The sequence below is a fragment of the Lynx rufus genome, unplaced genomic scaffold (assembly GCF_022079265.1).
Source record: "Lynx rufus isolate CCGP_SWC_20201006 ecotype Redwood Valley unplaced genomic scaffold, mLynRuf1.p SCAF_8, whole genome shotgun sequence".
In the NCBI taxonomy this organism is placed as follows: domain Eukaryota; kingdom Metazoa; phylum Chordata; class Mammalia; order Carnivora; family Felidae; genus Lynx; species Lynx rufus.
In genome coordinates, this window is record NW_025814896.1 from 65967568 (window position 1) to 65990518 (window position 22951).

At 46.5% G+C, this 22951-nt stretch overlaps 1 protein-coding gene across 1 annotated transcript in view; it reads left to right on the top strand.

Annotated features, from left to right (window-relative positions):
* The window catches only part of PRKCE (protein kinase C epsilon), a 499091-nt gene that overhangs the window by 368984 nt on the left and 107156 nt on the right, over nucleotides 1-22951 (top strand). The window lies entirely within an intron of this gene.

Below are 22951 nucleotides of genomic sequence, written 5' to 3' on the forward strand. Positions count from 1 at the left end.
GACAGCAGCATCTGCACTGATGACTCAGAGGGGAAAGGAGGCATTTGTGATGGGGGACCACTAGTGTGAGTGCAGCCTTGAGTTTAGTACTTCACCAGCCTGAAAACATACATTTCAGTTTTGTGAAAGTCATGGGCTCAGCGGGCACTGGCCGAGATTCCCTGAAATCTGGTGTCCGTGAGCCAAGTCTGGGTAGCGGCCCCACCTGCTACCGACAGGTCAGGACGTAGCTCCGATGATGCTGCAGATGGCAAGTGACACTCTGGGCTTTCAGAATTGTACTCTGACGCAAAGGGTGACGTGGGCAACGTAGGCTGTGGCCTCTAACAGTTCAGACCTCACTATTTATACCTGTCTGCAGAGTATGTTCCAGATTTTCAAAGCTCTTGCTTCTGTTTGAGCCTTTGGTGGGATTTGGGGACTGTCACCTCCTTTAACAGGTAAGAAAACAGGTGGAGTGTTCCTGAAATCCTGTCAGTGATATGGGGTGGGATTGAGTCCCTCTGGTCCGCAGCTGAGACCCTTCTGCTACCCCACTGAGACCAGTTTGCGTGTGAGGACCAAGGCTCTTGGAGTCATTTTTAGGGCTCTGCTTTGTTTAAAAAGAAAAAATCCTTTCCTATTGCCCTTTGAGATCTATCTAAAACGTCTTTCTCTTTATGAATGCCCATATGACCTGTGCCCCCTCATCCTCCTAAACAAGGCTCATCTCTTCTTCCTTTTATCCTCCTGAGACTTTGTCACTCTGAGTACCATGTACCCCATGCTTATGTGTATGGTAGTTATGTCTGTGGTAGCATTTCCCACCAAACTAGACCGGAAACCTCAAGGTGAAGAATTAGATAGGACTCCTGTTTATTTTTTTTTATCTGCTTTGGCTCTGAGGATCATGGGGGATACAAATACCTGTCTTGCATTCAGTAGCCCCTCAATGTGTCCTTAACTGATGGAGTTCAATCTATCTAATCACAAGAGTTACAATAATAATGTTGATTGTTTCAGTTATCCAGGCTACACAAAAAAACACCCTCAAAACTTAGTGGCTTAAAACGATGATAAGTTAATTTTCCTTATTCTGTGGGTCAGGAATTTGGGAGATTGGGTTAGGTGGCTTCCCTCACTTGGCTACATTCAGCTGGTCGCTGGGATAGGGTTAGAAGTTGCTAGGAGCCTTCACTCCTACATCTGGTAGCCCCCACGAAGGGCCTCGTCCTTTGGTGGCTGCGCCCAAGCTTCTTCCCAGCATGGTGGCTCACTGCCCTAGAGAGCACAGAAACAGAAACTGCCAGACCTCTTAAGAGTAGATCCAGAACTAGCACAGTTCTGGCATCACTTCTGTGTATTTTGCCCAAAGCAAGCCACAGGCCATCCCAGGTTCAAGGGGAGGGAAACAAACTTCACTTTTCGATGGGAGGAGCATGCCCATCAAGGAAAGGGAGAATCAGTGGGACCATCTTTGGAGACCATCTACCAGTCATGAAAGCAGTTAATACTGAGCTTTCACTGTTGTCAGGTACTAAAACTGAGTGTTTTTATGCATTATGTTGAATCCTCATAACAGTTTGATGGGGGAAATGCTAGTATCATTTCCATCTTATAAATGAAGAAGCTGAGGCTTCCAAAATTAATGGCTCTCCTTTGAGAGGAATGGACGTGAGTCAAGGAAGTCCAGTTTAGAACCCCTTCTGGGCAAAGAGACAACCTTGGTGGAACTCGTAGGCAAGCTTGGAATTCTTTTGTGTGTGTAGCTTTGTGTTTCTTACTGTGGGGAATAAAAAAGTATAAACCATGTCTGGTAAACAAGGCTGAAACAAACAAAATGAGTGGAGACACATATGCCAATAATGAGTTAAACTGTATGCGCCAGGCAGTAAATGGTAGTGAAATTTGGAAAAAAGAGGGAATGTAGGTATCTTGAAGGAGTTAGGGAGTTGGGGCTTCTGCTGGTCCTTGGTTTGGATCCTTTGGATGGTCTACTGGTCCTTGGGACGTTGGGTAGGTTTAAGTAGCGTGAACCACAGCATCAGGGCTGGAAGATGCTAGTGCTCACAGATGAATCAGGCAGATGGAGAACAGGCTGGGTCCTAACTCCAGAGAGCTGAGAGAGGCTGTGGAGGAATTGAGACTTCCTGAGGCAGCCTAGAAGGGTCCCCTTGCAGTGGAGCCTCTGATTTTCTGGCTGGAAAGGATCATTCCAGGCTTTGAGTTCCTTGAATACAGAGTCTATGGCTTGTCCACTTCTGTTTTCTCCTAGACGAGCTCAGTGCCAGGCAAAGAATTGCACTCAGCCAATGTACAGCAAAAGAGTGATCTTAGAGGCCCTTGTCCAACCTGCACTTTCAAAGATGAGAAAACCTGGGTTGATAGGCCAGGTGATCCTCCCAAGGTGGGGAGGGCCATGACCACAGCAGAAATCCTCTGACTTCCCAGCCTGGATGGAGGTTAAGAGTTTAGGCTCTGGAGTCAGACTGCTCTGTTTCTTACGAGCTAAATAACCTTGGGCACGTTTCTTAACCCGTCCACACCACAGTTTCTTCATTTGAGAAATGGGTATATTAACACCTACTGGGGAGAGGTGCTATGAGGATTAAATGAGGTAACTTGGGTGAGGCACTGAGAATGGTGCTGGGCTATTAGCCTTGCATAAATGATAGCAGTCACTAGGGCCCCCCCCTACTACTCTCGTATGGAGGTGGGGGCAGCTCTGTGCCTGTGCCTGCGTATTTGCTATTATGTTCTTCCTCAGTCAGAGTATCTTGCCTCCAAAGTCAATTTTGAAAACATTGTAGATTTCTGGCCACCAGTCCATCAAAACTCAAGAAATGGCAGAATCACTGCTTCCTTTGTGCAGACGTCCCTCCCACACCTGGAGGGGTTCCACAGTAGCTCAGTCTCTGTAACCTTCACCCCCCTGGCCTTGGGAGCACTCTGAGGCCATGGGCTGTGAGAGGTAGCCTGGCGTCCTGGACCAGGGGTCCCAGGCTTGGTTGTGCTGTGTGACCGCAGTGAGTCCTTCAGCAAATGAGCCGTTCTGACCCACCATGGAGGGTGGTTGGGAAAATTACTCTAGCATAGCACCAGGCACATATCAGGGACTAATAAACAGTAGCTTGACTCATTATTGATGGTATGCTCTGAGATTTGCAACTTTGGGGACTGCTTGCTCACCGGCACGTGCTGCTTGTACATTGGACTGACTACATGGTAGCCCCACTACGCGCAGATCTTGGTTCTGGGAAGGGGACCATGTATTTGGGTTTTACCCAAACAGCCCATCCATTCTCGGAAGCAGCTTGTGATCACGTGAGTTGTGCTGCAACCGAAGGCCTTGGCTGTCTTTTGCCTCAGACAGGATCTCCTCTACTCCCACTCAGCAAAATCAGGATGGTCCTTGATCTCAGGGCTTCTGAGCAGAGAACGTTCACAGCCCCCATCAGCCCCCCATCCCAGGTCTCTGCACACCAGCAGGCTCGTCCGTAGCTCAGCTCGGTCAGCCATACTTCAGGGTGTACTTTATACTTCTGTGGAAATATCCGAATCGGAGCTGAGCTGAAGGTCCAGAGACTTCCCTGTGGCTGTAAGGACCCAAGCCCCCTTCTACAGAGGTGACGAGGTCCGAATCTCCGATGTGGGCAGGAAGCAGAGAGGGCCAGGGCTTTGCATGACTAGCCCGTGTCTCTCATTGAGGCTCCTCTCAGGAAGATGCAGGTTAACTTGAAAAATTTTCCCTTGATTTCTCAGGGCTACCAGCCAGGAATTCACACTTAAACGAGATGCCCAATGGGCGACTCTATAGTTGTCTTGTGAGCATGGGCCCAACCTGGCTGGTAGGTTGTAATGTTGGACATAGTGTGACAACAGGATACTCTGTCCTCCCTGGTCCCTGCTTGCTCTACCCCACCCCATACCTCCCTTCTTTAGACCCAGAGATACCCCCCCCACCTTGCTGATACCTCAGTAATAGGGGTCTGAGCTCAGAAACAACAATATTGTCATTTATAACAAATATGTGTTGAGCATTTACCATATATGGTATATGTCACATGTGTGTATCCCAAATACACACATAGACACGTATGGCCTAGCACTGGCTAGGCACAGGGGCCAGAATAACATAGGGATATTCATTCAATACCTGTTTAGCATGTGTCTATTACATGTAAGGTACTGTCCTTAGTGTTGCAGCATTGTACAAAATAGTGGGGAATCCCAACCCTCATAGAGCTTACATTCAAGTAGGGGGAGAAGGGCAATAAGCAGATTTAAAAATCCATGATGAAAGAAAGGAGAACAACAAAGCAAGGGAAGGTAGAAGTGGAGTTCTGGGAAAGAATGTTTGTTTGTTTGTTTGTTGTAATCTGGGGTAATGACAGAAGCCTCTCTGATAAATTATAATAACAGAGCAGAGCCTTTAAGGAAGGGAAGTAGTGAGACATTAACCTGGGGGAGGAGTGTTCCAGACAGAAGGAACAGCTGGTGCAAAGGCCCTGGGGCAGGAGTGTGCCTGGCTTTTCTGAGGAACAGTGAGGAGGCCAGCACGGCTGGAGCAGAGTGAGCCAAAAGGAGGGTAGGAGGAGATGGGAGTCAGAAGGACAGCAGGCACTCACCTGGCCATGCTAGGAAAGAAAGAACATAGTCACATAAAAACTTAGGTAACTGAGAAAAGCAGGATGTGGTAAGTACACACAGAGTGGCACAGACAGTTTTAAAACACCCAGAGAAGAGAGCATCCTCTCTGGGCTGGGGTGGTCAAGAAAGGCCTCCTGCGAGACGAAAGGCTTGATGAGAGGAAGGGCAGCATGGCCAGGTGGGGGTGAGGACGTTCCAGGCAGGAGAGATGTGAAGGAAGCTAATGGACAATAAAGCTGAACCCAGAAGTGGGGCCGTGTTCAGAGGGCCTCAGATGGCAGATGAGGCTGTGAAAAGTCCGTGCGGGCCTGGCTGTCCAGGGTTCGATCCCACCAAGCAGGCAGCTTGGCCCAGCCTGGTGGAGATTCCGGCTCTCCAGAGCGTCTCAAACCCTGCCTCGGGTTCAACCCTGCTGTTGCTGACTCAGACTTTCCTGTATCCCTTCCAGTGATGACTATCACTCTGCCAGGGGCACAAACCAGGTCCCCTCCCAGCCACAGACACCCTCCCTGGACATAAATCTCTGAGGTCTGCAGGAATGCTCTTTCTGGAACCACTGGAATCCCACAGGAAGGGGGTGGGCAGCTATTATGAAAAGTGTTACTCAGCTTCTGGACTGAAAAGGCATGCGAGAGTTCAAGATAAGGACCTCCAACTCCAAGGCATGCTTATCTGCCAGCCACCCTGAGACCAGCTCACCTCCTTCCTTCCATCAGCAATTAGCCACGTGTGAGAGAAGCGGGGAGGCCCTGTTGCCATAAAACAAGGAGAAGGGATTACCTGCCAGTGCCATTTGGCTTAGAGATGCATTATTACATAAAACACTCCGGAGGAGTTTGAAGCTCCCCCCAGGCTAATGCTGACATCCTTACGTTGGTAACTCTAGAGCTGAGTATTGTTTTACTTGCCATCTTTCAAAAGAGGGAGAAATATACCCACGTTGTTATTCAGCCTGGTAATAATACTAGGAAACAGCAGCAACTTCTAAACCTTATTTCTGCGGGCAGGACATCGTGGGGCTATTGTTCCTTCGTAGGCCACCCTTCAACCTCCAGAAACTGGTCTGGGTTATGATCAGATTACAGGCAGGATTAAGAGGCCTTTGGGGGTGGGAGGGAACGTCTTAAAACATGGCAGCCTCGCTCTGGCAAAGAGGAAATGACCCTAGGCTTCAAATCCAGACACCTGTGTGACCTCTGGTTTCGGTGCCGGTTGGCTTTGGTCAAATTACTGAGACTCTTCAGACCTTAGTTTTATCATCTTAAAATAATAAATGGGGGCAGGTATTAGCTAATACTGTGGTGTAATCATTTTGCAACCTGTAAGTGTATCAAATCAATACGGTTGTGCACATTATATTTACACAATGTCATATATCAGTTGTATCTCAGTAAAGCAGGGGGGAAGATGGGGACAGGGTGACCGTTACCATCTGCTAGAGCTGCTTCAAGGTTCAGATGGGAAGATGTTTATGAATGCCTAGCACAGGGACCTCAGTGTGCCAGTTTCCTTCTAGCGTCAGCTGGGGACTCAAGGGGAGCAGTCGGGTGTGGTAGTCACTGGCCGGAGGCCCTTCCTCTATATTTATCTTCTTTATAAGCCAATTATACTGTTGGTATAATTTTGAGGGAAAAAAAATTCAGGAGGCTACATAGCACTTAAAATTCTTTTTGAAGAAAAAGCCTACTGGCAGCCAATGCCAAATTATTGAAGTTCCCAGACAAGGGAGTGAATGTCGGGTCTTGGCAAAGTGGGGTGGGGAATTTCTGAGTGTGATATTTGAATAAAGAAATCTAAACTAGGGGGAAAAAAAAAAGCTTCCCCAGATCTTATCATCATACAATGAAGAGTTGTATAAAAACTGTTTGTCCCCGGTGCATGTTTACTTACCAGTGGGCAGGATATCTTGCCGGGCAAAAGTTCAAACTCCTGTTAGCTCCAAGTGATCTGTCAATTTAAAATGAACTGACTTCAGAAGAGGCTTGAAAATGATTTGACCCACAGATGCTCCTGCCTCCCAGATGCCCCCCAGTATTCACCACTGTTGTTGGGGATAGGGAAGAAATAGCCTGGAAAATGAAGTGAAGGCATCGTGGTTACCAGCCTCCCTCCCGAATACGTACACTCTCACATACAAACACACTTTTTCCAGATATTTCCGTGTGAGTAATGTTCTTGTTCCATTACATCAAGCTTCCAGGCTTAGCCATACTTTATAACGATAAACAGAGCTGCTCTGCCGACTCCAAACAGTGAAATGAAAAATAGAACATTTATTTTGATTTTTCTTTTAAATGCCGATTCACTTTGAATTTTTGTACTTTTCACTGTAGCCACCATGAACATCTTCAAACTGAGAACTAGATCTTACTAATCGACGTTTGAAGTGCCAACACAGTTCCTGGCGTTGAGCACATATTCAAAAAAGACTTTCAAGTGCAGTCTATCTAGTTCTTTAGGCGCCGTTTCTGCTGTGAAAATGCAGTTTCACGTGGTGGTAAGATCACGACCTTGCTTGAAATCCCACCTTTCTTTTGACTGGTTGTGTGATTTTGGCCATGCTACCTGACGTCCCGGTGTTTCAGGTTCTTCATCTGCCAAATGAAAATAACCGTAACTAATAAGGCTCATTTTGAGGATTTAGATGAATGACTCTAAGGTGATGTCTGTAATGTAAAGTATAGGGCACACAAAATTTGCTATGATTTTTATTACCATTCTCGGCAAGTTTACTGTTCCTTGTTTTCCCACCTCCAGTTTCTCTGCGCCTCTCACAAGTTCCAGAGAGCTTGGAACCCAGTTAGCAGGGTTACCGCCATTTTCATTTGGCATTGCACTTGACTTGGGGCTTCAGGCTCCCACACTGATGTTCCAAACAGTTGCCAAGTAAACCTCCACCAAGCCTGTCTCTTTTATCGCTACTACGTTTTTCTGGCTGTATTATTGGCTCATGTTATTAAAAAAAAAAAATGGGTGCCTAGCTGGCTCAGTCAATAGAGCATGTGACTCTTGATCTTGGGGTTGTGAGTTCAAGGCCCACATTGGGCATAGAGCTTACTTCAAAAAGCAAAAACGAAACAAAACAATAAAACCAAACTTAAAAGACAAAAAGCAAAAAACAATTCTGCTCCCAGGGTCTAAGTTCGATCTCTGGATTGGATTGGCTCAGTCTTCCTCTTCTGGACACCTGCTCTAGCTAACATCCTTTAAAGTATCTTTTATTTATTGTTTATTCAAGAAATGGGATGATAAGTTTTGGGGATGAAGCCCTTTTGCTTAGACCTGAGGCTCCACTTGCTAGTTCCCTCTGATCACTACTGAGCAAGGAGGAGGATGTGTGGGGTCTCACCACCATCTACTGTCATTGGGTTCTTCATCGGTCTCCCTGGCATCCTAGATCTATTCTTCCACCACCTGAGTTGATTGCGGTTACGTTTCCGGGCTACCATGCATATAGGCCCACGCTGTTTCTAGAATTGCCGTGTTTACCTGCTGAGGGTAGGACATTTGATTGGGGCTAGCGTCTCAGAAAATCTGACTTCTCAGCCATGGCTGGAAGCTCTGTGAAGGCTGGCCCTGTGTCTTGTGTATCTTTGCTGTGTTCTGAGCCGACACAGCGTCTGGCTCCCAGTGGGTGCCCAGGGAATGTTAAGTGAGCTTTGAAGGATGAGTAGGATGGTCCCTGGGAGAAGTGGGCTGCTCGGAGCATTCCAGGAAGAAGTTTCCACACGAAGGAGGATCCCAAGCAGGCAGGAAGCAGGGATCATGAATGGTGAATGGCAAGCCGACTGCAGTTCAGTGACCTACTGCAGTGAGGGGAGGACAGACAGCAGCCGCTGGCTGTGTGCTGAGTACCTTAGAGTAGTGCTGTCTCCTTGGCTTCTGGTTAGAGTCACTCGGGCTACTTTAAAAACGTACCCCCTCATGGCTTCACCTTAGTCTGGTTAAAACTGAATCCCTGCGGGTGGGGCCTGGAAGGTTCTGGGGATGGGCTGAGAACCGTCAGGACACTTTGCAGAAAGGCAAGAGTCGCACACCCAGGAGGCCGTTTTCACAATAAACTGGTAACAGTCTCGGGGAAATGGCAAAATCTGCCTCTAGAGCCTTCCAGGCTGGAGCTTAGGATTCCGGCGTGAACCCTAGAAAGAGGAGTGTAAAAATCAATGAGAGAGATCGGTCAATGACAAAGAATAAATGATAAGGGCTAGAAACCACTGGGGCAGGCAGTGCTAACGACTTACTAAGACTTCGCCTGCCCCTGCTCTCCCTTAATTGTAACCCTTGCACTCTGAAAATTGCTGACTTCCTGAATGCTTGCAAACTGACTAATCTCAATTTTAAATGTAGTTCAGACTTTACCCTATATCTAGGTCACAGCGAAAGCACCATATATCCCAGGAGTGAGAAGCCAGCAGGCTCATTAGGGTACTGTTTATATTTCTACTATTCAAAATAAATCATTTAGTATAACCGTCACATCCTGACTTTTTGAAGATCGTTTCTTCTCATGAGTAAGTGAGGCAAAGCATTCGTTTCATATATAGGGTTGCATTCCTCAGGCCTTCAGGTTCATAGTGTGGAATCAGTCTCGGGCGTTTCTCATATTGGTACCAGTAACTGTGCCGTAGGGCTTAAGGTAACAAATAATTACCTTTGATCGTAGAATACTGGGGATGCCCATGTCCTGTGTAAGAATTTTAAACAATTTTTTTCTTTCAACGTTTATTTATTTTAGGGACAGAGAGACAGAGCATGAACGGGGGAGGGGCAGAGAGAGAGGGAGACACAGAATCAGAAGCAGGCTCCAGGCTCTGAGCCATCAGCCCAGAGCCTGACGCGGGGCTCGAACTCACGGACCGCGAGATCGTGACCTGGCTGAAGTCGGACGCTTAACCGACTGCGCCACCCAGGTGCCCCAAGAATTCTAAAGCAGTATTAAAACAAACAGAATGCTTTTCATGCAGGACTTGTTCCGTTCATCTTTCTTTCCGTAAGTCACTACCCGGTGCTTGGGCTTTCGATAAATCAGACCCACTTAGTAGAGCACATGTCCCCTCTTGAGTTTTAAAGAGAGAAACTCACCTATGCCTATTTCTCCCTACACCTGTTGGAACTCTGCTCACATCCATGCCGACTTCTAGAGGAAAGGCTGGAAAATGTAGAACGCGGGAGGTGACAGCATTTGCAGGACTGGAGGAATCTGGGCACATAGTCTAGGACGGGCTTTACAGGTACTGTCCTGAGTAACCATGAAGGCACTGACGACCTTGCGTTTGTTTACTAAGCTAACTGCCTGGTCACAAATAATAGCTGTTTTGCTTAATGTGGAATGAACAACATCGTCCTGAAGTGTTTCCTCGCAAATACCTTTCCATATGCATCATGGCAAACGGTAGGTCAGTTTACATTACACTGTTTATAGTTCCGTTTAAAATTCTACAACTACGATGCACTGCTGGCAATTCGGTGTAGAAAAAGCCAGCCTGCCATTTTAACACTTCAGCTCAAACCCTCTTGTTTTCTACCCTACGGACATTATATAAGCTTTTCTTTTCTGTGGCTGATTTTTAGTTACCACAATATCTGACTTCTGTATCGCAGGGTGCAATATAATTTGATGTGGCAGCCCCTTTCTAGGGATCTCACTTGTTTTGTTGTTTGTCTCATTTTTTAATATGCGAGTTCTATGTAAGCTCCAAAAGCTGACGACTGTGAATACTGGCCAGCTGAAAATAGGTCAGTGTGAAAAGGACAAGTCAGAATGGGTAAATGAACAGCGTCGTAAGGTCCCGTACCTGCGGGTCTTTGTAGCATGTGGATCTCATCAAACCCTCTGACTCAGGCTGTAGCTTCCGTGGCTGACCCACATTCTGGCTCTGTGAGTTCCCTTTTCCTGTTCACTTCTTACCTCCAATGTCCTAGTCCCCCCTAAAAGAAGGTTGCCCCCCCATTTTTAAATTCTTATTAAGGGAAGGAAAAAGTTTTTTTTCTGACTGTTTACTGCCTGCAAAAGTTGGGCTTTTTCAAAAGGGACATTGGTAAGAAGAGAAAACAAACAGAAGTAAGCAGGAGAGGTTAGAGTCCGAGATTCTGTTCCAACTTTAAATAAGCTCTAGCCACAGAGTCAAATGGCCAGCCAGGCTTAAGAGGTCCACATGCCAGCCTACGGTTCTGTTCTGTTTGCCTCTGGAGAACGAGGGCCAGGGCCCTCCACCTCCATCTTCAAGGCCCAGGTATCCCTTTCTTGGTCCTTCTATTAAGTTTTGGCCATCAGCACAGAGTCTTAAAGGCAGGTGTAAACAGAGAGAGAGAATGGCACGGTAGTTGCAGGGTTAGGGAAGACGGTGAGGATATACTCACCTGACCAGAGAGGGGGGAAGGAAGAGGGGTTGGGTAGGTAGGCTGGGACCAGATGACAGAGGGCCATAGATCCTACTGTGAAAAAAGGCTGCCTCGGTGGATGACATGGGGCAGAGCAGCTCCACAGAGCAGTGGAGGAGTATACTGTTCCCCAAGAGGAGTGTGAGGAGTATACTGTTAAGTCACCAGTGGGAGAAGAAATCTCCTTCTCCAAGGGGGTCTTCTGTCCATCTTACAGAATGTCAGAGGCAAGGGGCAGGGGTTCACTCCCAGAAGCTCAGCTGTAGAGACCCTCTCCTGATTCCCCCAGGTTAGGCAGTGTGGTTACTCCGACCTGACTGTGGGCCTTTCCATGGACACTGCTTCATGGACAGGCACTGCCCTCGTCAGCGTTTTGATTTTCAGACATCATATACCAGCACAGCTGTGTTGTGTGTACCGTTTTTTAATAGGAGAACATGGTAAAGTTTTAGAAACCATATTGGCCTCTCTCGAGTCACCTGCCTCTTCACGCCCTTCAAAATTGTGGTGGTTTTCCTGAGAGTCCCTCTCTTGGTTTTATAACTTCATTCTAAACTCACAAGGCAACTCTACATCCAGATTAAACATGTGAAGTGGGAAAACCTTGTGGGGCCTTCAGAAACACATTTTTTGAAAGGTGTTCTGTAAATAGGGGATTACTACTGCTCCTGTGCCAAAACCATGTTAAATAAAACAGTTTCAGATCTGTACTTTTACTGACCCAGAGCCCTCTTTCATCACAATTATGTCCTTAATCTGTTCTAGGATCATTGCCATAATCTTATCACTCTAATTATAGCCCCCAAAAATGTGAAATATGTTATATAACCCAGAACTTGTTTGGACTTCTTATAGACATGCTTATATGGCAAGAAAAACAACTTTCAGTCCAACAGCGGAGGGTAAGAGTCATACATGCGGTAATTATTCCAGTGGTTTTTTTTTTTTTTAAGTAACATTAGAAATGCCCAGTTGATCTCTTTTTTGATATGTTACATTGAAATGTTTTAACTCAAGGGGCAATTACATAGTATACCTTCCACTAGAGATCTGTGGCGCTCAAGGTGATGGTTGCCTGGAAGGCACTTTGCTAAATAATGGAAGCATCCACCGAACTTCTTTTAATTAAAAAAAAAAAGAAGAGACCCAGTTGTGTGGATGGGTGGTGGGGATGTGGTGTGGGTGGGAGGCACAGGGCAGGGCTGGAGGCACCTGTGATGATCATTCAGAGAAAGGAAGGTGACAGAAATGTTCTGTTAATTCTGACTGCTCCCCTGTATTTTCATCATGGAGCTCCACATGGAAGGAATCAGAAAGGAATTTGTTTCCACGTCCATGAATCATTACAGCTCTTATCAATTTGTCTGAAAATGTGGGTGGGTGTTTTTGTGAGTGAAATAGAGACTTTTTGTGTCGGAGTGGTTCATGTATTCTGGCTGCAGCCACCTCCCGGCAGATGCAGAATTCCAAAGTGGGGAAGACCCTCCTGTGAAGAGAGGATGGCGAGTGTCTGGGTCCATTGGCTTGAGTGTCCTGGACGCAGCAGCGATGGGTGACATCATGGGCTCTGTCCTCGTTAAGGCTTTAAGCCAGCTACCCTAGGCCTGAGGCCAAAATACACGTCTCTCATTTTGGTCACCAGCTATGCACATTAAATTCTTTTCCATACAGGTGGTGTAGACCGGAGACTCTCCAAAACCCTGGTCTAGAGACCAAGGATGAGAGAGAAGGGTAACGTGGTGCTTAGTGGTACAAATATTTGGTAGATATTTGTTGAATGAATGAGTGAATGAGAAAATCTGGGCTTGGTCCTTAAGGCATTGACGTTCTTATTTAGTATGGAAGCTTTAGCTACATGAAATAATGAAAGGGCACTTTAAGTCCCGATTACATAACATCAAGGAGGCAGAATGGCAATGTTTGAATTCTGAGATGGGCAGTGGAGGAATCTACAGGCCAGGGGATCAGCACAAATAGAGTCTCAAATGCAGCTGTAAACAGAGAGAGAAAATGGCACGGTAGTTTCAGGGTTAGGGAAGAGAGTGAGGATATACTCACCTGACCAGAGAGGGGGAAAGGAAGGGGGGTTGGGTAGGTAGGCTGGGGCCAGATGACGGATGGCCATAGATCCTACTGTGAAAAAAGGCTGCCTTGGTGGATGACATGGGGCAGAGCAGCTCCACAGAGCAGTCTTCCCCAAGAGTGGCCCACAGAACTTTAGCTTCACATCAAAATCACCTGATGAGGCATAAGGTCTGGGCTGAGTCCCAGGTGATTTTTTTAACAAGCCTTCTAGGGGATTCTTCTATGCATTAAAGTTTAAGAATCTCAGCTTTGGCTTTCTTTGATATACATATCACACTGAAAGATGGAAAAACGTAAGTATGTGGGATATATTCTTTCATAATTAAAAAACTGTAATTCGGCTTCATTGTGGATTCTTCTTGGTTAGGGTTGCTATGTGGCTGGTTGGAAACTGAAAGGAAGTGGGAGAATCAACTCTTCATCTACAGCAGCAACAGTAGAGCCCTGATCTTGGGGCATCACCTTGGGCATGACTCCTTCAGAAATCCTTTTGAAAATACCATCTTATAAGCAAGGACTTAGATGGGATTCACGAGGTGTTCCACATTCTCAGTCTATTTCTGGTAATAAGTGAACCTCGTTAGAACAACCCTACTTCCAATATCATCTGCCAGTTAACAAGCAGCTCTTGAGAGCTCCCCATGGGCCTGACACTGAGCTTTCTGCCGCTTTCCTCAACTCAGCACTGAAGGACCATGCTCAGCCTTGTTCTCTGTCCCTTCTCCTGCAGTGGATTCTTCTTGGGTCAGGAGAGATGTATCTGATATCCATGAACTATTTGAGGGAGAAATCCTGTGGCATTTGTTTTTCTGGGAGACCCAGCCTTCCTGACTGTATTTATCCCTCGTTAGAGTAAGTTTCAAGGCACACGAATAGATTGATTCAGATGAGCCGATGGGCAAGTGCTCTCACTGAAGCTGTGCTCCTCGTCTGAATCACTCTTTGCTATGCTGTTTTCTAAAACCTCAGAAAAAAGAGTATAGAAATCTCCTCTCCAGTTGGCCAAAGGGACCAAGCTCTTGAACTTGACAAGATTTTGTTAGGGGTTGATAAATACCACAGATAACTGGTGATGCACATGCTCTTTTATAGAGTGATGAAGATCCACGGCTGAAACAAGAATAAGGCAAAACACGTGTCATGGAAGACATTTTGGGAAGTCACTGCACCCTCTGCCCACCCAGCAGGCCACCGAGCTCACAGTGCCGTGTGGTCAGTGCAAGGTCAATGCGATGTAGTTGGCACATCCTGGCTGACTTGCCAAGTTAGAGGTCACCATAGTGCTCAGGCCATTAAGCACATTTTAGATGCTCAATGTTTGAGAAGCTATACATTTCAGAACACTCAAGTGGACTGGGTCCAACTTGACAATGTTGGTTGTTTCACTCATTCAAGGCTTTAAATCAAAGTGGTCCCCTTTCTCCCCTCTCTTATTTACTTAATCATTAACTCATTTATTTTTGAGTGAGCATGGTAAAAGACTCAAAAACAAAACTTGGGAAAAAATTTTTCAAGAGAGAAGATATCTTGGCCTAAAAAAATCCCATCAAAGCATTTCCACTTTGATTGCTGACCTCTGACCTGCATACAGAAAGTTTGCTGTCAAGTGCCAAGCAAATCCTGGAAAATTGAACTTGATTTTGAAATGTTGTTCTCTCTCGGTTTCACCAAGACCAGCTGGGTAGCTCATTAAATGTAAAAAAAAGTGCTTTGAACATTGGAAGGCCAACGTATGTGTTAACTATTATCAACAGTCATAAAATCAGTGTCTTAATTGAACTCCTTCTGCACCGTGGACAGGAACTCCACAGATGGATGCACCTGCCCACCGCAGTAAGGTTTGGCACCTTGCTCAGGGGCACATGGGGGAAACCAGGACAATTAGGTTATATTTTCTGTTCTGTTTCTGACTAGCTGTAGTCAGGGCTGCTGGATGGTGATTCCTTTGAGCCTCATTTTCTCCATCTGTGAAATGGGGACAACAGTCCTTACCTGCTTCATTCATTCATTGTCCTCAGGCTTAAATAGCATTTTGTAGAGCCCTGAGGGTGTTAGTAAAATGGAAGAGTCTTCCTGTGTGTTCTTTCTGTATTTTGTATTCCGCCATCAGCTTCCCACTTCCAAGGATTCCTCACCTCCAGCCAGGGCCCACATGGTGTTCACTGCATTCAGTGACTTGCCAGCGCCTCCCACCAAACAGATGGCTTTCTGAGCAAGGGCCTCAGTCTCCGCACAGAGGGCAGGGGCAGGGGCAGGTTCACCCAGGGTAGGGAATCTGCCCAGTGGTCCTCGACCCTATTCTTCCCTAACATTTGGCCTTTCTCCAGGAAGAGGCAGGTGATAGCTGGAAGTGATCTGCTCTGCATGGGGGTTTTGGTGGTGGTGAAGGAAACCAGCATCTGAGAGGTGAGCCTTTCCTTTGGGTAGGAAATGCACTGGGCTTTGAATGCAAAAGGGGCCTGGTCAGGGCACTCAGAGCCTTCTCCAACTGGGGGAATGGTGCTCATCCTGCAAGACCCATCTCCGAATGACTCCTGCCTTCTTCCTTCTCCTTCCCAGAGAAAATGCACTCTCCTCTTTCACACGTCCACATGACACAAATCACACAGTGTAATCGTTGGGCCTGTGTTATATGGCTCTCCAGTGAAGCCTGGTCTCTCACCTGTATGGGAGGAACTCAGTGAAGTTCTAAAAACAGGTTAGTTGGTTCTTCCTTGCAGTCTAGAGTCCCGAAGACCTTCTTTGGGGTCCCCTGATAGAGATGACTTGACCTTGACAGAGTTAGAAGGTCAAGAAGAAGACACAGGCCCTTCTTTCCCCTTCTGGACTGAGCTTGGGGCAGGAATGCCAGTCCAGGCCCATCCTTCCTGGTGTCTTCTCCTTATCCGGTCCCCGGCCCTTTTTAGTGTCTCCAGGGGCCTCAGGGTTTCTGTCTAGAAGCTTCCCAAGCAGTGACTAGTTGCAGAATGGGCTCAGAGTGTGATGGAAGCCCCTGCCCTTGGATTAGTGCCATCTAGGCTTCTTTCCAGTCCTGACGATGCCTGTAGCCAGGCCTCACTGAGGCCTACAGGTCCATTAAGCCTCTGTTGACTTAAAGTGGTCTGAGATAGGGTGAGATGGGAAATCATGTACCAGATGGTGCAGAGCCCTTTACACACACATTTTGCAATGAACTATGAGCCCAGACCAGAGTCCGGGCCTTGAGGAGCCATGCCGGTTTAAGCCTGAACTGTTCCTGAGGAGCACTCTGGCAAGAGGGAAGCATCTGTAGGTTATATACCTGTTGCAGGAAATCCCTTCTGGTTTCCTGAAAGCTGTGGGAAAGTCTTCTCACTTAATTCCATCTGGGTCACCAAGGGTTGAGGGACCTAACCTCCACTTTTCTACTGAGTCCAAAGTCCCATCTGTTCTAGGTGACCTATCTTAATCTCCCTCGTTGGTTTCCCTCTGTCCAATTCCTCCTGCTTTACCTCCACTTAGGTCTTGAGGACACACTATTTCATGTTCTGCGGTTAATTTCTTGTGATATGCGTTTCCCCTTCATAACTATAAGGCCCCTGGGGCAAAGACCGGGCCCTTCAGCACAGTGCCAGCCTCAAATGCCATTGTCACAGCCAGTGAAGGCTGTAGGGGAAAACCAGGCCTCTGGACCAATGGGAAACTTTAAGCCCTGTGGCCTTGGAGGGTTGGCATTTCCTACATTGGCCTTCTGCTGTTCACTCAGCTGCCCTGTTCACAGGGTGGCTTAGGCGAGCTCATGGCCCACATCTATAAAGTCACTTCCCTTAAGTCATGTTTACCTTTCACAAGAAAAGGGCCAAAGCAGGAAAGCTTTACAAGCACCACCACCAAGACTCTAACCCTGATAATTTCTTTTTTTTTTAATATTTATTTATTTATTTATTTATTTATTTATTTATTTATTTATTTATTTTTTCAATATATGAAATTTATTGTCAAATTGGTTTCCATACAACACCCAGTGCTCATCCCAAAAGGTGCCCTCCTCAATACCCATCACCCACCCTCCCCTCCCTCCCACCCCCCATCAACCCTCAGTTTGTTCTCAGTTTTTAAGAGTCTCTTATGCTTTGGCTCTCTCCCACTCTAACGTCTTTTCTTTTTTTCTTTTTTTCTTCCCCTCCCCCATGGGTTTCTGTTAAGTTTCTCAGGATCCACATAAGAGTAAAAACATATGGTATCTGTCTTTCTCTGTATGGCTTATTTCACTTAGCATCACACTCTCCAGTTCCATCCATGTTGCTACAAAGGACCATATTTTGTTCTTTCTCATTGACATTTAGGCTCTTTCCATAATTTGGCTATTGTTGAGAGTGCTGCTATAAACATTGGGGTACAAGTGCCCCTATGCATCAGTACTCCTGTATCCCTTGGGTAAATTCCTAGCAGTGCTATTGCTGGGTCATAGGGTAGGTCTATTTTTAATTTTCTGAGGAAACTCCACACTGCTTTCCAGAGTGGCTGCACCAGTTTGCATTCCCACCAACAGTGCAAGAGGGTTCCCGTTTTTCCACATCCTCGCCAGCATCTATAGTCTCCTGATTTGTTCATTTTGGCCACTCTGACTGGCGTGAGGTGACATCTGAGTGTGGTTTTGATTTGTATTTCCCTGATAAGGAGCGACGTTGAGCATCTTTTCATGTGCCTGTTGGCCATCCCGATGTCTTCTTTAGAGAAGTGTCTATTCATGTTTTCTGCCCATTTCTTCACTGGGTTATTTGTTTTTCGGGTGTGGAGTTTGGTGAGCTCTTTATAGATTTTGGATACTAGCCCTTTGTCCGATATGTCATTTGCAAATATCTTTTCCCATTCCGTTGGTTGCCTTTTAGTTTTGTTTAACCCTGGTAATTTCTTATGAGCAATTGTGTGATTGTTGAGTTTCTGCAATTCATGTCAACAGTCTTCCTTCTAATCCCCAAGCCGTGAGAAGCTGTCTGAGTGCTGCTCACTGGGCGTCCCTATGTGCCTGCCCTGGGGCACACCTAGGCTCTGGGTCCTGCTCCCTAGAAGGAGTCTCATTTCTGTAATCACTCCAAGCTTAATGGCTTTCATCCCTGTGGGTTGCAGTGGAGAGAAAGCATTATTTCTGGTCTTTTGGTTTCCTTTCCAGCCTTCCCTGCCTCCTCTCTCTCCCAGCCCCTCCCTTATGAGCCAAATGGATTATAAAATGCTAGGTGTGACCTTGGGGGTTGGGAAGGAACCACCTTGGGGGTTGGTTTTCCCCTCCCCCGCCCCCAGCACTGGCCCCTTGGTGATGTTCCAGAGGGTACCAGGGGCAATTTCAGGACACTGCTACCATGGCTTAGAAAGAACGTGACTTGGTAGATCTCTGATTTTTTTATTTTTATTTTTTTCAGCCATGTCCTGGGAGTCATTTGTGGGCGGGCGAGTACATTTGGGATGTGCCTTCTTCCATTTTGTTTTTTTTAATCCAAGCCTCACTCTTTGCCAGGAAAATGAAAGCAAAACGTATAAAAACCAAAATGGTGATTTTTCACGAGGTCCCTCATGGGCAGAAGCACCTCCTGGGTCATCATCTGAGGGGTCCCGTAAAGGCCACGATTCCTCATGATCCTCTTCTCTTCTCCCTGCACCTTCATTTTGTGCGGAGTGGGAGAGGAAGGGGGGTGGCAATCTGTGTGTCGTGTCAGGTTGGGTGCTGAACACAAATTGTCTTTGCAACAGCAGTTCTCAAAATCCCTCCGGCTGGTGTCATTTGATGCTCGGATGTGAGCTTTCCAGGCAGGGTACCACCAGGGCGTTGTGGGCATGCTGTAACGTGACTGCTTCTGTCAAAAACGAGGCCAGCCCTGGGGCAGCCTAGAGTAGCGGGTCCTCGGGCTGGTGGTTCCCAGTGGCAAGGAGTTGTCCAGACATCTCTGTGTACCATATACAGGCTGTCACCTTGTCTCTGAGACTTGGTGGTGAAGGTTGGGAAGTTGTGAACAGGGCAGGTGTGTTTATCTTCTACAGATGAGGAAGCTGAGGCTCAGTCATGCAGCCTGTGGCGTGGTTGAACCCCTGAGCACGAGGCAGTACCCTTGCTATTTTCTTACCAGATGCAGACTTTAACGTGGCTCTGATCTCCTTTGGGGGAAGCTGGAAAGCTGTTTCCTGGATCTGGTACCCACTTTGAAGTCATGCTGCATTTCATTTCTTTTTTCTTTTTTTTTAGAGAGCATGCACGTGTGCCCACGCGCGCGCGTGCACACACACACACACACACACACACACACACACGTGTATGAGCAGGGAGGGGCAGAGAGAGAGAGAGAATATCCCAGGCAGGCTCCACACTCCCATATAGAGCCTGATATGGGCCACAATCCTAAGACCCTGGGATCATGACCTGAGCCAAAATCAAGAGTTGGACACTCAACCCAATGAGCCAACCAGGTGCCCCGGCATAGTATTTGTTAGGGACTGTTCTATCTGTCCGGTGCTTTACCACTTGCATGTATTATTTATTTCTTTTTTAAGGCATCACTGAAGTCAAGTGAGAAGCAAATATTCAGGGATGATTTCTGGGGTGCATGGAGAGAGAGGAGAAAAGCTGAATAATCGATGGTTGTGTCACTTTGGACATGATCCCCTCATCCCTCTAGTAGTTGAGTGTATCTAAGGGTTGAGCCTCTTTCAGAAGTCACCATGTATGATCCCGTATGTAGAAAATATTAACAAATGCACACACACGTAAAGAACTTACTAGAACTAATAAAAGAGCAGAGGAAGGGCAAGGGCATGGACCTACAAAAATCAGTTGCATTTCTATCTACTAGCAAGGAGCGACCCGAAAATGAAGTTAAGAAAACAGCTCCATTTACAACGGCATCTGAAAGCATTAAGTGCTCAAGAATAAACTTAATAAAAGAAGCTGAAGATTTCTATACTAAAAAATACAAAGTACTGGAGGCACCTGGGTGGTTCGGTTGGTTAAGCGTTGACTTTGGCTTAGGTTTTGATCTCAGTTTGTGGGTTCGAGCCCCGCGTCAGGCTCTGTGCTGACAGCTTAGAGCCTGGAGCCTGCTTTGGATTCTGTGTCTCCCTCTCTCTCTCTGCCCCTCAAAAATAAATACACATTAAAAAAAATTTAGTACAAGGTACTGAGAGAAATTAAGGAGGATCTAAATAAATGAAAAAACAGTCCATATTGATAGATTAGAAAACAATATTATTGAAATGGAATTTCTCCCAAAGTTGGTCTGCATTTCGATGCAATTCCTATCAAAGCCCCAGCAGGCTTCTTTGCAAACAGTGGCAATCTGAAGTTTAAGTTCATGTGGAAATTCAAAGGGCTTGGAATAGCCAAAGGAATCTTGGGAAAGAAGAACAAAGTTGGAAGAGGCACACTTCTTCATTTCAAAACTTTCTGTAAAGCTACAGTAATCAAAACAGTGTGGTGCCTGCATAAGGGTAGACCTACAGATCAGTGGAACAAAGATTCCAGAAATCAACTCTCACATTTATGGTGAATGGATGGATCATTGACAAGAGGGACAAGGCCACCCAGTTGCGGGAAGGATCATCTTTTCAGCAAATGGTGCCAGGACATGTAGAACCTTCTCCCACACCATCGGCTAAAATCCACTTAAAGCGAATTATAAGCCTAAATGTGAGACCTTGTCCTACCTACAACTTCCTGTGAAGTCACCAGAATGAGAATGTCAAAGGCCTGGGGCAGTGTCCAAAGAGATACAAGCAGGACCTTCAGTGATTCTGCAGAAATTACTGGATGGGAGAGAAAAACAGATTATAGACATGGTGAGAAGCCCAGCTCTGAAAGCAGGAACCTTTCACTGTTTGGACCCCACGGGTCATCTGCAGACCAAGAAATTTGGACCTAATAAGGACCTTATTATGTTATAAGGGAACTTAACTTTTTAATATAAAATAGCTACTTATTTCAAATTCTTTTTGTTATTTCCTGTATGTAGTTGTTGTTGTTTTGTTTTGTTCCCCCCTCTCCCCCCTCCCAACACTACAGCCTTCTGGTGAGATAGGAGCAGAATTGCCATCATCTTCACTCCATGCCTGCCTAGTGCCAGCCTCTGCTCCCAGCTCTTTACAGAATACAAGCTCGCTGGATTCTCAAACCAGCCCAAGGGGGTGGGTACTGTTCTCACGCCCGTTTTACAGATGAGGATATTGAGGCAAATATGGTTTTGTGACCCACAGCTAAGAAGGTGCAGAGTTGGGGTACAAATTCGTGCAGCATGGCTACAGGACGGTGACTCCTCACCAGGCCCAGTACGGCCTCCTATCACTTGCATATAACTGAGGAAGTGCAGGGACAGACCCTGTAAGCAATTATTCAAGGCCATGACGTAAGTTGCCCATCAATTCACTGGTGTGTTTCTGCTGCCTCAGACACTGACACCCATCCTGTTCACTGCGAGCACACGTCCCACATACATAAGGTAAGGTAAGTTAGAGAAGAATGACAGGAGAACGAAAAATCTTCGATCTTCAGGGCAACTCCTATCCAAACTCAGCATCTCTGCAATTTCACCCATATTCACCAAAAGCTCATTACACAGCTTCCTCTTATGCATTTTCTGCCCTGGGAAGCTCCCTATAGTGACTATTATTTGATAGCCCTTCTAGATAGAACGTTCTCCTCCTTTCTGAGCCCCAGGTGGCGTTGGCCTTGTCAGTTCCATCCTCAGCCCCGGTTCTGCCTCTGGAACAGTGCTCAGGGAGTCCCGTTTCCTGGGTTTGAAGCCCAGCTCTGTGACACACTCTGTAACCTTGGGCCTTAGTTTCCTCATCTGTAAAATGCAAACAAGCTCTTGGGAGGAGTGCATCATTAGGCTCTCGGGGCTGCTCACTGTTACCATATTTGGTCACTCCAGTCTAGCTTCCTCTTCTTCATGTCAGCACCTTTGCTGCTTTACCCGCCTCCCCACCACCTCTCGTGGCTTACAGACCCTTCCTTTCAGATCTCGCTCTTCTGGGTACACTCTGCCTGCAAAGAACTGTCCCAAAAGGCAGACGCCAGAGCTGGACTCTGTAACCCCTGATGTGTCTGACCAAGCCCACTTGTGAGCTGAGCCCACAGTCACTTTCAGATGGGATTCATGTGTCAGCACAAGGCTTCCTGATAAAGCTGTTCATTCCAGGTGTTACCTGGAGGGAGCATATGCTGTTGTCCCCAGATCCTCTTTCCTTTCCTTTCTCAAAAGGTGTTGTAGTGATTAAGACAGAAATTGGTGGCAATTAGTGCATTTAGGTGTTTCTAGATTTTACATTATTTCTTCTTTTTTTAATGTTTGTTTGTTTTTGAGAGGGACAGAGCACGAGTGGGGGAGGGGCAGTCACAGAATCCCAAGACTGAGCTGTCAGCACAGAGCCCGACGTGGGGCTCGAACTTGTGAACCACGAGATCATGACCTGAGCCAAAGTCGGACACTTAACCGGCTGAGCCACCCAGGTGCCCCTAGATTATTTCCTCCCAAATCACTATTCATTAAGAGCTTTTACTGTGTGTTGTGAGTAACTGTCTCTTTGTATAAAAATGAATATTGGAAACCAGACAAGCCTGGAGTTCGATTTTGTCCTCCTGACACCATCCTTCCTGTGGGTAGCAGCAGGGCTGAAATTACCTTTTCTCTTTCCTAAAGATAGCTCTCAAACCTTTTATTTTAGTGGTGGAATTCATGGCTCTGATGCTAATGAGAAACCCCGAACATATGAAAGGGACGAAGGCATTTCCTCCCTGATAGAAAGATGCAACTTTGGCCCTGTTTTGGTTACTTTTGCTGCAAAAGAGGTCACCTCAGCTTGGAGGGCCCAGCTGGTTGGTTCTGGCTGAGGGCAGTCAGAGGGTGGTTGAAAC